Raw genomic sequence first — 16,390 nt, 5'->3', positions numbered from 1 at the left:
AGTGTCTTGTAGTTAAGATTGTTGTTTTAATTACTTACAACAAAGTCTGTGTTTTAATGTCTTACGATAATGGTTACATTTTAGTGACTTACAATAAACAGTTTTGTTGACCGGCTTGTTACAAAAGCTGTTGTTTTAATGTCTTACAATCAAGGTTGGTGTTATAACATCTTACAATAGACTATTGTTTTCATCTCTTAAAAAGTCAGTTTTAATGATTTACATCACAACAGTGAGTAAGAATAGTGAAGTGTCTTTACCAAAACCGTGGCTGTCTATGGGACTATTACCGGATCAAATCGCTAGTACTAATGGTATTTTTTATTTTGTATCCCTTGCAAGTAGCCTATTTACGAAACCCCGAGCTTTGTAAGGGTCACTGGACAGATAGGGAAGATTATTTCATCTCTATCTTATCATATTCTAAGATAGAATTTAGGAAGCTGCAGAATATGTTAGAAAGAAAGGCAGGATTAACAAAGGATGTTGCACCTCAGAATATAATTACCCCTGTATTGTGTGAGTTGCACTGGCTTCATATTAGAGCTAGAATAGTTTAAAATATAAGTAATGGCTCCTCAAGCTATCAACACTGGATGTTCAAAATATCTTTGAAAGATTTGCTGCGCCTAGTACAGCCAGCGGATGACGTCAGCACAGGATTAGCTACAGGTGGTTTCAAGTTATGTGAACCAACATGAACTTCAAATGCTGGTTTTAGGGCTTTTAAATTGCAGCCCCAAGACTGCGCAGTAAGCTCCCATTTGATATTAGGAGAACTGAAAATGTCAAATTATTTAAGAAAAAAGGCTTTTATTCCTTAAGTATTATGACTGTGTGGACCTGACAGTTAATACGGAGTGTGCCGTACAAATCTCGGAATATCTCTGCGCTTGAGTATATGACAAATGAATCTGCGATCTTCGTAGAGTGCCTTCGGTTGAGTGGGGCAGGAAAGGAGGAGGAAACTATAAATTATAAAGTGAAGTTTCTCAAACAATAAATACAGGACGAAAGATATATGAAACAGATTTGCAAATAATCATAGATACAGCCTCGTCATCAAGACAATTTTTCCAGAGAGAGAGAGAGAGAGAGAGAGAGAGAGAGAGAGAGAGAGAGAGAGAGAGAGAGAGAGAAGAGAGAGAGAGAGAGAGAGCGAATGCTGTTTGAGTTCTATGTGGTGATAAACATTGATTATATTAATTAACATTTTTGCACTATAAATCAAATAATGGAACCGATGGTATGAAATTGTAAGGACACTTAGCATTTACCGAGTAAGTGTATTATAACCTTAATAACAGTAGTCTTTTTATCTTGTCCCACTCCGCCGAGAGCGTCCTGTTTACCCGCACGTGTATTTGTCATAAACACCCGTATGCATACGCTCAGGAATTCGAAGAATCTTACTGCGTACTCCATATTGTCATAACCAAACTACCGTGAAACTTAGTATATTTGAAGGTTTTTGATATCTTAGTTGAAAGACTTCATACAGTCAATCCACCTGCTATCAAGTGGAGCTTTTTTGTGGAAATCTTAAGACTGCATGAAGGCACTCTAGCTCTAGAGTTGTGTCTAGGCTCAGATAACTCGAATCCGCTGTAGCTAGCTACTTCGTGCTGATGCCATTCGTTGGCTCCGTTACGTTCAGCACATCTTCGAAATGCTTTGAACAATCAGTCTTGATTGCTTGATAAATGACTTTTAATACACTTCAAACATTATTATAGCTTTGACAGGTAGCATTTATAACTTAAAAAGTACATAATCTCATTATCATTATTCAGATGATGAACTCTATTCGTATGGAACAAGCCCGCAGGGGGCAATGACTTGAAATTCTTGTCGCTCTGTTCAATACATTTTGCAGCTTCCTAAGTTGTATCTTAAGTAGCTTATGATAGACAGAACTGTAAAAACCCACTCCATTTACGATGCAATTAATAGCAATGTTATAAGTAAAACATTCATCAAGATATTTTGCTAACAGAGGCAGTACTTTCTAAGATGATGTCCATAACCCTTGCAATGTTGATTTGAGAACTCGAAACATTAAAGTCCAGCAGCACCCTAAATATCACCAAGACTTCTTGAGTTATTTTTCTTCTCCACCAACATAGATTAATTTTTATTTTCATTTAGTGTTATGGATTGTCTTCTAACGTTAAACTTATGATAAATACGGTTACTTTAATTTTGTATGCACGATAGCAAAGACATAGATATTATCTGCAGATTAATAGCGAATACGGAGATGCGATATTCATTGGATTTATTTTATTTCGTTAGAATTAGTAACAAAATTCTACTCTATGACTTTGTACGAAATAAGAAACAACAATATATCACAGTTATTTCATTAGGTTTTCTGACCGTATAATTTAAACGATATAACCTATATAATCGTTGTTAGATATTATCTCAACTTAGATTTTCTGCACAGTTGCTTTTATGCGTTATCTAATCGTGTTGTTATGTAAAGTTACATCCGGCTACTGAAATCTTACCATGGCTCATCTTCATATAACCATCTTGAATCATTCGCCTGCTGATGGTAGGTGATAAAATCATAAACACTCTCTGTTTTCAAGATAATATAATGATATGATATACAACATACAACGTAAAGTTATCAACGTGAAAAGAAATATCTCAAGTTTTTAGAACGTTATTAAACATCTGGCAGGTAAAGTCTAATGTTTACAAATACGAATCTGTATGACAGCCGGGAACATGAAGCATTGTGTGTGCTAATTTGAAGTATGTGTGTTTTATATGCTCGTAATGTAGTATAGATCTTTCTTAGAGTCAATTATAGATTACTTATGAATAAGGAACTATCATATATATTGTAAAGTGCTTTTATTTAGCGTAGTATGTATTATATATTAACTAGGCCATCCGGGTATGCCCAGCTGCTACCCAATCATGTAGGGTACCCAGTGGGCGTAACTTATGCTTAGATCTTCAGAGTAGGTATTAAATTTTATCTGTTGTTATGCTGTTTCTTTTTAAGATAAATCAGATCTGCTCTTTTTTTGTATTTTTCTTTTTATTTTTGGCTTAGCGTAACCACACGTAGCCTAATAATTTGTGATTAGCTCAACAGCTTGGTTAAACTAGGCCAAGTGAGGTAGTATGAAGACGGAGGGGTCACGACTTAATGGGGGTTATCCAGGGGGCCGAAGCCCCCAGCCAATTAAGGGCACAATGTCTGAGGTTAGGCTAGGTAAAGGTTGGTATGATTAGGTCAAAGGACTATACTTTGTGGAATGTCTAGCCAATTACAGTTAAGGGGTAGCCTAAGCCAGATTACTTAACTCCTTCAGCATTAACTAGGACTAGGAAGGCTAAAATTAAGTTTAATAATTTAAGTCGAAGTTGTCTGAAGGTGGTGTACGACTTGAATTACATGAGCAAATTAAAGTATGGAAAGGAACGTGAACAATCCTGGTTAATACTAAGCTTTATGTGTTAAAACCCATCTTAACCTAAACTAGGCTAACCCATTGTTACCTAAGCATTGTTATTATGTACACATTTTTAACGACATTTGAATAATCACACTGCATAGCCAATGCTGTGTTACCTATCACTTCCTTAAAATCATGACACTCCTCAAATAAATTCTGTTTCTACATAAAAGTCTTATTATCTTTTAGCTACTGCACATATTCATTATACTCATTTATCAACTCTAATATGCAGCCGTTGTTTTCGACTGATACAATTCCAGAAGTTAATATATCCATGATCAGGAGTTTTATCTACACCAAAGTTGCGCAACTTCTTGAATTCACCCTGTCTTCAGTATCCTGTTTCCCCATCTCATGTTCATATACATTCTTTCATGTCGTAGTTAAAAAGTTACATTACTGTTGCATTCTCCAGCAGTTCACACAACCAAGTGGAAATGTGGCACTTAATTACTGTGTAACTGTAGTCTTGTTTATCTAGTCTCTGCTTTAATTATGTGCAGTGACACTGCTTTAATTATGTGCATTATAATGAATATATGATTAAAACTGAGTAAGCCCATGATAAGGCTCGGCTTTACTCATTAATGTTGGCTGCCATCCTTTCCCTTGAGCATATGTAGGAAATTCTGCGTCTTGCTTTGTGTGTGTTATTAAAAGCTATAACTGTCCTGAAGTGAACAGGGTGTATAAAAAAAGTTTTTTTTATTATTCTTGTCTAATACTGTTACTCATTTGTATGGAATTCACTTGATGTAATTGCCAGATTTGCCTTGTGAATAATACCAGTCCTATATCAATCATTTATTTAGTCATATTGCCTAGATCTACACCTCGTAAAAGTTGATTTATTACAGCACTGTATAATATATAGTACCTTATCAAATTTTTTTTTAAAGAGCTTAAATCTAAAAAAAAAATTCTTGAGGCAAATCAATCTACTGTACTTAAAAACTTCTAAATTAATAGATTTGGCATCAGGTCTACTAGTTCCACTAAGCAACATGAAACACAGTACAGTACACGTCTTTCATGACTTTACCAAAGAGACCAGAGAAAGTCATGAAAGAATTTTTCGGCATTTTTTATTGTTTAGTTGAACTTGTAGACCTGATGCCAAATTCATTTTGCCTAAAGAATTTTTTGGTTTGATTGGGTACTGTATGTTATACAGTATTGTAATAAATCAACTTGTACTAGGTGTAGATCTAGGAAGTAAGACTAAATGAATAATTTTTATAAGATAGGTATAATTCACAAGTCAAGCCAGGCAGCTACACAGTGCTTTCCATATATGTGATTGATAGTTTTGATAAAATTTCTAATCTGCCTGGACTTGTTGAATTCCTTAATGAATGAAGAATTTGCTACGGTTGCGGTACAGTTTTGGGAAGAGGCGTGTAAGAATACCAGTCTCCTACGATTAGATATCACAGGTATCATTGTTACCAAATCGTATGCTCTGTACTGTGTACTGTATAGTATCACAGCGTTTTCCAAAACTTTCGTGTATTAAAAAGATATTTGTTACTGGTCATGTGTTGATGCTTATGAACCTTTAATTTTCTCATCAGTCCTTGCTGACTTTTTATATCCTTCAGTCTTAATTTTGTTTGGTAATATTCTTCTCCAGATCATGTCAATTACGGCACAGTATGTTCCTTTGAACCAAGATAGCTTTGTGGTTCAGTGCTCCTTGTGTTGTCTAGAAAAGTTGGTTTCTTGTAATTAAGATCTTTGCCTTCCTATTCTCAGGGGCTCGAACACTTGTAGCTTTTGTGTATTATTTTCTAAATCCTAGATGTTTTTGTTTAAATCTTACAAAGTTTCTGTTTTAATTGATTCGATGAGCCAACTTTGTTACCAAAGGGTGCAAAGTGTTGAAGTCCTTACACTTACTTGAAGGATATTGTACTGTACTGTATCTTACTGCTATAGTCTAAAATTTATTGGGTGTACCTACTGCCTTTTGGAGAATACACTAAGCTCTATAGTAAGCAACACACAAGCATCCCACTTTCACTGTATGAAAGTAAATATTCGACCAGTTGATCTTATTATCAGTTCATTTATATTTTCTCCTAATTTATCACCTTTCTTTCCCAGGAAATATGCAGTTTCTGTATTTTGTATCACTTACTAATGTAATGAGCATTGGTAAGCTAAGTGCATCAGTCCCTAGTATAACAATATGAAAGCACTTCAGGTCTGATAATAGTGATAATAGTTCTGCTAATAGTGTCAGACACTTTTCGGTAGTATTGGTGTCAGCTCTGAAGCATCATGTGATTATCTGCATTTTTCTCTATTTATTATGTAAATGCTCATAGCTTTCTCTCAGATTTTTCCTAGTTGTTTTATTTTCTCATCCACAGTGTTTTATTTTACTTGATAAGCTATCAAGAGTGCAACACATTATCCTTTTTGCATCTATCAGTATACCTGTATGGTATGCGACCCTTTTTACAAGGTATTTTAGGATGACTAATGGTAAGAGTCATAGGAACATAGCTAAATGATTAACATTTTTAATCATCCTTTGACATCTGATTTGAGAGCCTGTATAGCACACTTTATGGATGTCTTTCACAGTTAACCTGGGTGTATGGGCAAGTAGGTATAGATATGGATTGAGAAACTGGGTTGCTAGACTGATACAGTTGTGGATATTTGAATGGGATTCCTCTAGAGATGAGTTTATGGGAGGTTTATATTGTAGATCAGTTAAGGAAATTGTCTTCCTATATCCGTTTTTAATGGTGAGCACCATGCTCAGACACTTAACTGTTGGCATTTTGCAGTATTTCACTTCTGCAGTTTGGATGAAAGGCGAGATTGACAATGCTATCATGTATAGAGCCTGGTAATGAGGGAACTGCAACATTTTCAGTCCTCCTATAGTGAAGAAGTCAAGCTAAGCCTTGTCATTTACACATCCTCAGCACCTAGCTAATTGGGTAACTTGTTAGTTTTAACAGTTGTCTCTACTGATGAGAAGTAGAGATAGAGGAGGTTGCTACTTCTTGATTAAGTTCGAGTTCAGAGTGGCCTCATCATATTATTGGTTTTGAGTGTCTCTTCATTTATTACCTATATGTAAATTCCTTGTTTTAAGCGAAGGCATAGTCTTTGGAATTCTTCATTCTCATGAAGGGGACTGAGGCTTAGGTTTGGTAACATTACTAATGACCTAAGCTCCTTACCTCCTTTTTTTAATTTATTTAGGCTGTGCTGTAAGGCTGAAGTACTAGTGGCATAGTATTAACTAAGTTAAGCATGAGAGTGAAGGCATTGATTAACTTGAAAGACAAGAAATCAGTGTATAAGTTGTGTCAAGGAGACTATCTGTTATAGACTGAGAGAGGTTTGCAATTGCTGAAGATGATTGCATCATAGATAAAATACGTAGCAGTAGTTCTGTAGGTCAATTTTCACATCATTGTCTGTAGTCAGTAATATTTCATTAGGATTGGAAGAAAGGTTTTGTGTCAGTTGATCTGATTCTGAGTTATTTAGAGCTTACTCTTGGTTGAGAATGATTTTGTTGTATATCAGTCACTACTCTACTACAGAACAGAGATTTCTGTCTCATCTGTAAGGCTGTTATACACTGGTGTATCCTTCATTTTAAATAGTTCCCTATAAGTTCTGATGCTGGTTAGGTTCGACCTTTCATAAAGGGGTTACAATGAATATTATCTCAGACAGTGGAGAAGCACCTCTCTAGGAGTGTGGTCCAGGACGTTGAAAATGAATACTGTTCTGTGTAGGTTGCCTTTACAAGCAAAACTTTTTATGATTTTGTAAACTGAACATTTTATCATCTGAGCTGGAAGAACTCTTGAGATCTTAAATCAATCCCTAAGTGGGGCTGCAGTGGCAGTGACATTCACATTTCTTGTTTACTCCAATTAATGAGATTAGGAAGGAACTGAAAATGTCTTTTCATAGTTCTTAGGAGAGACAAGTTTGCTGTTGTTTACACTAGTGTGTTTACAGTTTATGTTCCTGGTTGCTTCCTCTTTTTCTTTTAGACTTGAGGCTAAAGGAAAAAAAGTGCCATATTGTTGGAAAGTGTGCATTAAATTGTATTAACTTTTATTATAAAGAAAAATTGTGTAGATGACAGATTTTAGAAAAAAATATGTACAGCATGAAGATTATAGTTAATCATGCCACATAATATTGTTAGCACTGCAAGTGCGTTACATGACCAGAAAGACTGAGATAGTTTGAACATATGACGAGAAAGGCTAAGTAACTGTAAGTAAAAAAAAAAGTAGTAGACAAAGAAGTAGTAAGATGAAAAGCAGTATAAAAGCCAAAAAAATCATTGAGAATAGACTTAGATGAAGACCTAGACCATACAGGTATTCAAGCAGAAAATCCACAAGACAAAAGACAGTGAAGAGATCTCATTTCATGCCTAATCCTTAAGAGGAAATCTGTCTGAAAATGGAAATGATGGTGGTGCTGATGAAGACAACATATATTGTTATGAATACCCCTGTAACACATCAGAGTGGGCTTTCTTGATTTTATAGATCACTGGTGATAAATATTGCTTGATCAGTGTAATAAGTGCGATTTTGCACGAGTGGTTAATGATTAAACAGTAAGAAACATTAAGATAGTGTTACCTGACTGCATGCTGTATTTTAAGTAAATAAATTATGAGAAACAAAACTGGAGAAATTTAAATGTTCTGCTTTTATATTTTTTCAGAGAAGTCGAGACAGATATTAAAAGCAGTATGGTGGCTCTTTCGAGAGAAGGAGAAAATGGGCTTCCTGTCCTGTGGAAGTATCTTGGTAAAGTTAGTGGTTTTTCGGATTGTTCCCTAAGAACATTGTGAATTATAGTGCTATAATTGTAATAAATTAAAAATCGGAGAAGGATGCAGACGTTAGTACAAGTGCATCCTGAAGTGACAAATTAGGAAATGTTAAAGTACTTGGAAAGTGATTATCGATTAATGAATAAAGATACTTTCAGTGTCAGTGCAGAAAGTGTAAAAAATTAAGTGGTGAACAAGATTGGTTTTGTGTTGCTCATGAGGTCAGGCCTACCTATCACTCAAGAATTTTCTGAAGTAACCCATTGCATGAAGAAGTATTGGAAGGTAAGTGCTTTATACAATATATCATTGCTTTATTACAAGTACCATACAAGTATTCAAACGTTTTGTAACTTTGTTATATTTATGTGAAAATAATTTTATATATGGCACGGAACGGGAGTTGTATCACGGCCACCTGAAGAGACCTCTATAGGTGGCCGTGGTTGTATAGTTGCAGACATTTCAAGCATCAGAAGAGATTCTGTGCATTCATATTATAGCACAGCATCACCTAGACGGTTAAAGGGATTTCAGTCAAAAATTGGTTTCAAAGGTAGACGGTCATGCACAGATTTGCATAACGGGAGATTGTCCGTCTGATTGCTCTTGTCTGCCAGGCAGCTCATTTGTCTCACTTACCACGTGTTGTTGAGTCTAGGTTACTGACTCAAATAGATTTTCCTGGATGCTGTTGTTTGCTTGTTCTTGTTAAATTTCGGTCGTGTAATTTTACTTTCATAACGTACGTTACATTACTGTTAATGCTATATATAGCCTGCATATGTCGGACGAAAGTAAGTTCTCAGTATTGTTCGCATACGGAGATCTGTAACTGTGTAAGGGTAATAATCATACACATAGGCCTACAGAACCAAACAGCGTCAGCGGATGATACTTAAATTGTAATGAAGTGTTCAGAAAACCAAATAGCTAGCACCCTTGGTGTTAGACTGTCAGACGACACAAGATTCCGTGTAGCTGAATTTTATATGAATATAAACACATCGGAAAAACGATTGGAAAAGTGAATGGTTTTTGGACACTCAGTTAACCGTTTTATTGTACCTCCGTCCATGTTGTCTTTCTTCCATCTTTTTTCCACCTTCCCCTAACAATTGTTTCATGAGGCAACTGCGAGGTTTTCCTCCTGGTACACCTTTTAAACCTCTCAGTTTGTCTCGGCGTTGAATGATTTCATAGGTCCCAGCGCTTGGCCATTGGCCTAAATTTTATGTTCCACTCCATTCCAGTAATTCTTGTTTTTCATCCTATAGCAATCGAATGTCTTACCTGACCCCTACAATATAAACTAAACCATGGAGCAGTATTTCAGATATACCATGTACTGTGGCAAAATGAATGAATGAAAGCAACGAGGAATTCCGTAAGAAATCGTGTCTCTGAAAAGATTTTGTTTTTCAACTCTAGCTGTAAGTGTTTCGCAAATCATTTCGGCCCTATAGGTTTACATTTTAAGTAGACTGTCGTTTTATACGCGCCAATATTTGAGAAGTTTACCGTAAACAATACTATATATATATATATATATATATATATATATATATATATATATATTATATATATATATATATATATATATATATATATATATATATATATATATATATATATATATATATATATATTGTGTGTGTGTGTGTGCGCGCTTGTACGCCAGATTTTTTTTAACTTATGCCATTTGCGTGTATATTGTACTTGTGAGGTTAGAAACGGCATTCAGCCCTGCTGCGTGTGTACTACAGCTGTATTATATTGTAATTACAGCTAATTACAGTGTAGTACTTGCAAGACTATATTGGTGTAGGTGATTGATTATTATAAAGATATAGCGTGTGCATAAAGTTGTTGTTATTCCATTTGACAACGAAAAGCAAATTGATCAGTATTTCTTAGGGACCTACAGTGCATTTGCCGATTATATTACCATATCCATGGAAATGTTCTTCAGATTTCAATATATCAGCACATGACGTGTCTCATTTCAATATTTGTTTTCGTTTATTTTATGGTTTTTTGAAACTGATTTATACAGTTGGCTTTTTTTTATTTTTCACTTTTGATATTTACCATAACACGACTCTACTTTAGTTATTAGCATTCTTTGTTTAGTATTGGATTAAATAATGAGGATATCGATTAAAGTGTTGAGTGTAACGTTCCTAGGTCGGTTTCTAGGCCCAAGTAAACTTTGGTAGACTAAATATTTATACAAAAATGAACCGGATTATCAGTTTTATCTATATATTTGAAAGAATAGTAGGGAGAAATATATTAAAGATTTAATGACACAATCATATCAAGGTCTCGAATTATAGCAAGAGATAAAGTAAATTAGAATGGTCTCTGATGTTTACAACTCTCATTCATGTATCGTTTTCTGAGACTACTTGGAATTAAGGCATCGTTTTCTATAACTTTCTTGTATGGTAGACTACTCCAGGTCAAGGTAGGTGCAGTGAAAAAGTAAGTCTCTTTTGGTAGAACTATAGTAGCTCCGCGTCGGCGACTGCCTTCTAACTTAACTTTTTCTACAGTTTTTTTGGTTGCTGATTATGAATTTACCTTTAATTTTTGGCGCTCGATTGTAATTAACCAGTAATTAACCCCTGAAGTCCATCCAACAAGGGGTTTCCATACACGATCTTCACAAGACTGAGCTAGGGTACGTCTGTTTCGAACGGTTCATATCCCGTACGGTTAGTGCAGTAACTTTTTAACGTATGGGTAATCCCCCAACCCCCCGCCAGTATTAAACACGGCGAAGGGACATTCCATTTGGCCGACAACAAACAGATGCACCGCCAGTATCAGAACCCCTAAAAGTGTAGAAAAACCAGTTGAAAAGGTAAAAACAGGCGCGGAGCTAATATATAGAATTACCCATGACCTTCGCAAATGCTTAATAACAGAGAAAAATAATTAATCAAATTACGACTTATAAGGTAAGACAGTACCGGCCCCCTACCCCCCTCCACAGCTAATACGGCAAAATTGTAACCAGTAAACATCCCTAGGTTACGTTAGGTTGGTATTTTTAGTTTTTTTTTAGTGCCCTATCATTTCCTAGCCGTTTTTGCATGAAAAACCCAAAATGGTTTTTCATGCAAAAATGGCTAGCTGGAACCTTCCCAAATGGCTGGCTGGAGTCTTCCGGAAAATAACCAAGAATTTCATAAAACTGTTTATGCAGTGTTAGAATACCATGTCAACAAACAGATTTTTTTCAAAAAATATAGCAGAATATAAGTCCAGGTACTGAACTTCTGCCTGTCATTTTCCTGTGGGATTCGCCTATACACAGAAGTCACATTCATCTACTGTGATTTTTTAAGCATAGCAAAATATAATGTATGGCAGCGTACGACCAATCCGTCACTATCTCCCATTCACCATTATCTCCTCTAAAAATTGAGCTTCAGTAATTTCCCTTATGGCGTCTTATTTATCTCAGTCTTTTCATATGACTCTTAATATTCTCCGTAAAGCTTTTTTTCTCAAACAGAAAACTTTTTAAATATAGTTCATTATGTGAGTGGGCCATGATGACCAAATTAAGTGGTCTTGCCATGTAATGATCTATTCGCGGACACTCTCGATCAATAGTGCCTCCCATTACTTCTTAAATATGCTTCATTACGGTGATTGCACTGACATTTGTTGATGACAATCAGGAACGTCGTTTATATATATATATATATATATATTTTATATATATATTTATATATATATTTATATATATATATATATATATATATATATATATATATATATATATATATATATATATATATATATATATATATATATAGTGTGTGAGTGTGCCTGTGTTTGTAGTAATTGCCTATCAGAATTTTGGTATATCAGTTGTTGAGGGTATAGATACAAATGGAATAGAAATGATAGACGCTATAGGTATAAATTATTCGTGTAGATTCATAACTACTGAATAAATGTAGTAATAAGGCGTGAAAGTGTAAGAAATTTAGTGATGCAAAGAAATGTTAAAAATGTTAACGTAAATGCAGAGGTTGAGGTCATTTTGTTTCCAGGGGCCATTTAGAGAGAGGAGAGGACATTGCAATGGTGAATTGTATAACTGGAAATTGTAGGTAGGAAATCCTGAAGAGCTCTGGGATGGATTGAATGAAAGAGGCACACAGCGGCATAGCTTTAAGTATCTAGGTAGCTTGAGATTCAGTTTGCAGGTAAATTGAGATGAATATTTTAGTGGGTGTTTGGAGTACCTGTGCCCCTCTGGTGAGTTTTCTGCAGAACGATTTCTCATTGATTCAGCTTATCTACTTAGTTGCTCTACAGGGAAATTAATGCAGAGAAAGATTAAGGAACAGAGATAGCATGATAAGAGGCGAATGCAGTCCTGAGCTGATAGAATGAGATGTTTGGAAATGTATCGTAAAATGGAGGATACAAGAGATTTAGAGCTGAATGACACAGTAGTGGAAAAGGACTAGTCTAAATATGAGAAAGCATTTGGAGGTGAATGTAGAGGAAGTAAGTTGGACAGTAAAGAGGTTGGAGAATAGAAAAAGAGAAATAAAAAAAGTACAATTATGCGAGACCAGGCCCCTTTGAAATCACACGCTCCGTGAAGATTCAGAGTTGACCGACTGAACGCTGTCACCTGCATAAAGGCCAGAGGCCAGATTGAATAAATATGACGAGGGAATGTTCTGTCATAAATTGGCTTCCCTTCATCGTAGCATTTGTCGTGGCTTGAACTAGTCTATGGTTCGTAGACCCGAGATATACCTCGCGGCGTCCGTAAACTTCAGCCACAGCCTACCTGTAGCATCCCCCAAGGTGTGAATGTGGATCCCTCTCTGTCTAAGCGTTGGATGACTCGCGATATTCGGAGCCAGTTGACGACGTCGTTATTGCCCATGATGGAATTCTGATAGGCCTCGATATATTTCAAAGAAGCCAATGTAGGTCAGACCCATATGGTGAGACTTAATGTATGCCTCGAGTCAAGGATCTACGTGTACCGTATATGGGTTTCAGTCAGTGTTTTTCAGCCCGGGGCGTAAAGGTCGCTGGGGACTGATACCAAGTATTTGTTGCGCAGAGTTGGTATTAACCTCAACCGGTTCGCGTCTACGGCAGGTCCTAATCTACGGTAGACGGGCGCAAAAAGTAGAATGGATTATAGAGTATGCGAGAAAGTCCTCCCATAGCACTGGAATGTTTAGTCTTCGGATAGAAATTGGCAGTTGCCAATGAATTTATTGTTACTGCTTTAGTCAACAGATTGGAATTATACTGATGTCCACTGGATTTTTTCCCCCCTGACGAGATGCACTCCAATAATTCTGAATTCCCATTGAGTGGAATTTCAGTTGATAATGAGTAGCATAAAATCTGTAACCCGTCCATCTTGGAATTTGAATCGGCTGTAAACGAGGCCAATTTCTTTGGGTGTGAAAATTGTGGAAATGAAAAATCCTCTAAATTTAAATAAAACTTATCGTTAGATTTTAAATAATTGTATTCTTAGAAAGTGTACGTCTAAATTAAAGAGACGGGTCGACCGAGTAATGATAAAAATAATAAATGGCAAAATTGAAATTGAACTCCCAGTCTCCGCGTACTGTGTGGAAGTTGGGTGCTCGAGAGTCAACTGAATCAGATCTGGACTTCATACCATTTAAATCTATATGTGGAAGGTTTTGCCTTATTTTTTGCTCACTGACCCATTTAATAATTCTGTGTTGAGACACTAAGCCTCCCAAGAGCTCGCTCTCTCTCTCTCTCTCTCTCTCTCTCTCTCTCTCTCTCTCTCTCTCTCTCTCTCTCTCTCTCTCTCTCTCGAAGAAATATCATCCACCTTTTAAAAAACACTTACGCAAGCCGTATTGTTGTCTGCGTAGTACCGTGGTGGCGCATTAGATTTACGAATTATTAATTCCCCTTTTTAATTCTCCAAGTGCCTTCGTGTGTACGTTGCGCAAGGCCAAAGAAAAGGTATATTCTTCTTTTTTTATTTAATAATTAGTATGGGTTTTTAATTGATCTTACTCTGAATTGATTGTTTTGGAAATGTAGCTTTATCTTCAGCAGGAGGAGGAGTAATGCGTCTGTTATATATATATATATAATATATATATATATATATATATATATATATATATATATATATATATATATATATATATATATATATATATATATATATATATATATATATATATATTTCAGTGTAAGGCCACAGATATCCCTTAATTTCAGTTTTACTTGGGACTAGCATGCACCTAAAGGGTATTATATGTGACAAGTGCTTCTGCCCCTGCCCCAGGATTCGAATCTACTAATTTTGTGTATGATACACAGATAGATAGCTACTTATCAATCCTTCCATCAAGGTGTTTTATTTTATATATATATATATATATATATATATATATAGAGAGAGAGAGAGAGAGAGAGAGAGAGAGAGAGAGAGAGAGAGAGAGAGAGAGAGAGAGAGAGAGATCTTTGTTGCTTTCTTCAAACCTGTTCTTCCCCTTCCTCCACTTCTCCATTTCCTATTATACGTGGATGAAATTCCAACTAATAATTCTTCCTCATTACTTTTGACCAGTTCACGTCTTCCTGTTCATTTTCCAAAACAATCTTTTCACTCTATATATACGCATTTTTCCCTTCTAGTATTCAGTAAGAATTTGCTAATATTGTCAGATATCGGGTATTTCCAGAAGAGCCGGTAGTTTGACTTCTCCTGTCTCCCGTTTACGTCGGAAGCTGATCAGATTACGCGTTGTTAGCATGACGCCTTCATTATACGTTATACGTAACAAGAAGCATCTGGGTTATCCTAGTTAATATTAGCATCGTAGTACGAATCAGATTAGTATTACGGCTCCGGTGTGTCCTCTGTCGCATTGATCGATTGTAATTCATTACTGATTTTGTCGGGGGCAGGGGTTGGGTCGAGGGGAGGGAGTGTCCCAATGACGTTTCCTTCTCGGGGAGGAGATGGGGAGGCCAATGACAGATCCCTTCATGGGAGGTGTTACGTTTACAACATCTCGTTAGTGCTGTGTCATTATCACCTCAGCGCTGGTTTCCGCTGTCTTGTTTGCCCTCCTGCAGAGCTTGGAGTATCATCGTGTTTGCCCGCGAGTTCATTGAATTGTACGGAATGGCGATTACAATTTAAAAGCAAACGTGACTGGGTGACTTTGGGTGTTAGAACAGTGGGGGGGTTATGTTCTTACGTCATCTCCTTCTGTCTGCTAGGGGGTTTTGGGTACTTCCTCGTTTACTGAATATTTACGAAGCTTTTCGTTGTTTTTTGTTCCTTGCAAAAGGCTTGACCTTTTATTTTGTCGTTTCATGTCACTGATCCTTTATGTTTCTGGTAGTAATTTGTTGCTTCACGTTACTGATATACATTTTTTTTTACTTAGGGTTGTTTTTTCGAAGAATTTCCTGCAATTTTAAGTTGTAAAAGTTTTGAAAGTGAGCTTTGTGCAATTCTGGGATACTTGCTTTTTACTGAGCTAGTTGGCGCCATCAAGTAGCCTCCGTTTCCGATGAGAATTTGATATTGCTTTCGAGTTTTCCACAGTTTTGTGTTGTTTCTCATCACATCGTGAAATATTGTAAAATTATGTTTCTCGTTGTGCATTTAAAGTTTGACACTCAACCAGGAAATCAAACGTATGAAATTGTGATTTCAAAGCATGTTCATCATTCTTGAAATTACTAATTAGTTTCAGATTTTTCTCAAGTTTATTGAAATTAAAATGTTACAATAGAGTACCGAGGTTACATTTTAGAGGTTTATTGTCCCTTATATGCATGTGTGTGTATGTATGTATGTATATATATATACTGTATATATATGTATATATATATATATATATATATATATATATATATATATACAGTATATATATATATATATATACAGTATATATATATATATATATATATATATATATATATATATATATATATATATATATATATATATATATATATATATATATATATATATATATACTGTATATATAATATATATATT

The 16,390-nt window shown here is 35.6% G+C and overlaps 1 protein-coding gene across 11 annotated transcripts in view; it reads left to right on the top strand.

The window, feature by feature from the left end:
- The first annotated feature begins 2,479 nt into the window (after positions 1-2,479).
- Positions 2,480-16,390, top strand: part of LOC136832565 (sodium-independent sulfate anion transporter-like) — a 132,154-nt gene continuing 118,243 nt past the window's right edge. For 5 of the 11 annotated variants that reach the window (XM_067093595.1, XM_067093583.1, XM_067093597.1 and 2 more), the window contains exons 1-2: positions 2,649-2,766; positions 8,208-8,604. The gene's annotated coding sequence lies outside the window, so the exon portion shown is untranslated. Of the gene's footprint in view, positions 2,767-8,207; positions 8,605-16,390 lie in introns of all 11 variants that reach the window. The other 6 variants (XM_067093617.1, XM_067093612.1, XM_067093584.1 and 3 more) reach the window with 6 other exon arrangements.

The sequence above is a fragment of the Macrobrachium rosenbergii genome, chromosome 50 (genome assembly GCF_040412425.1).
Source record: "Macrobrachium rosenbergii isolate ZJJX-2024 chromosome 50, ASM4041242v1, whole genome shotgun sequence".
Classification (NCBI taxonomy): Eukaryota; Metazoa; Arthropoda; class Malacostraca; order Decapoda; family Palaemonidae; genus Macrobrachium; species Macrobrachium rosenbergii.
The sequence above is the reverse complement of the archived record's forward strand: the minus strand, read 5'-3'. Positions and strand labels throughout refer to the sequence as shown.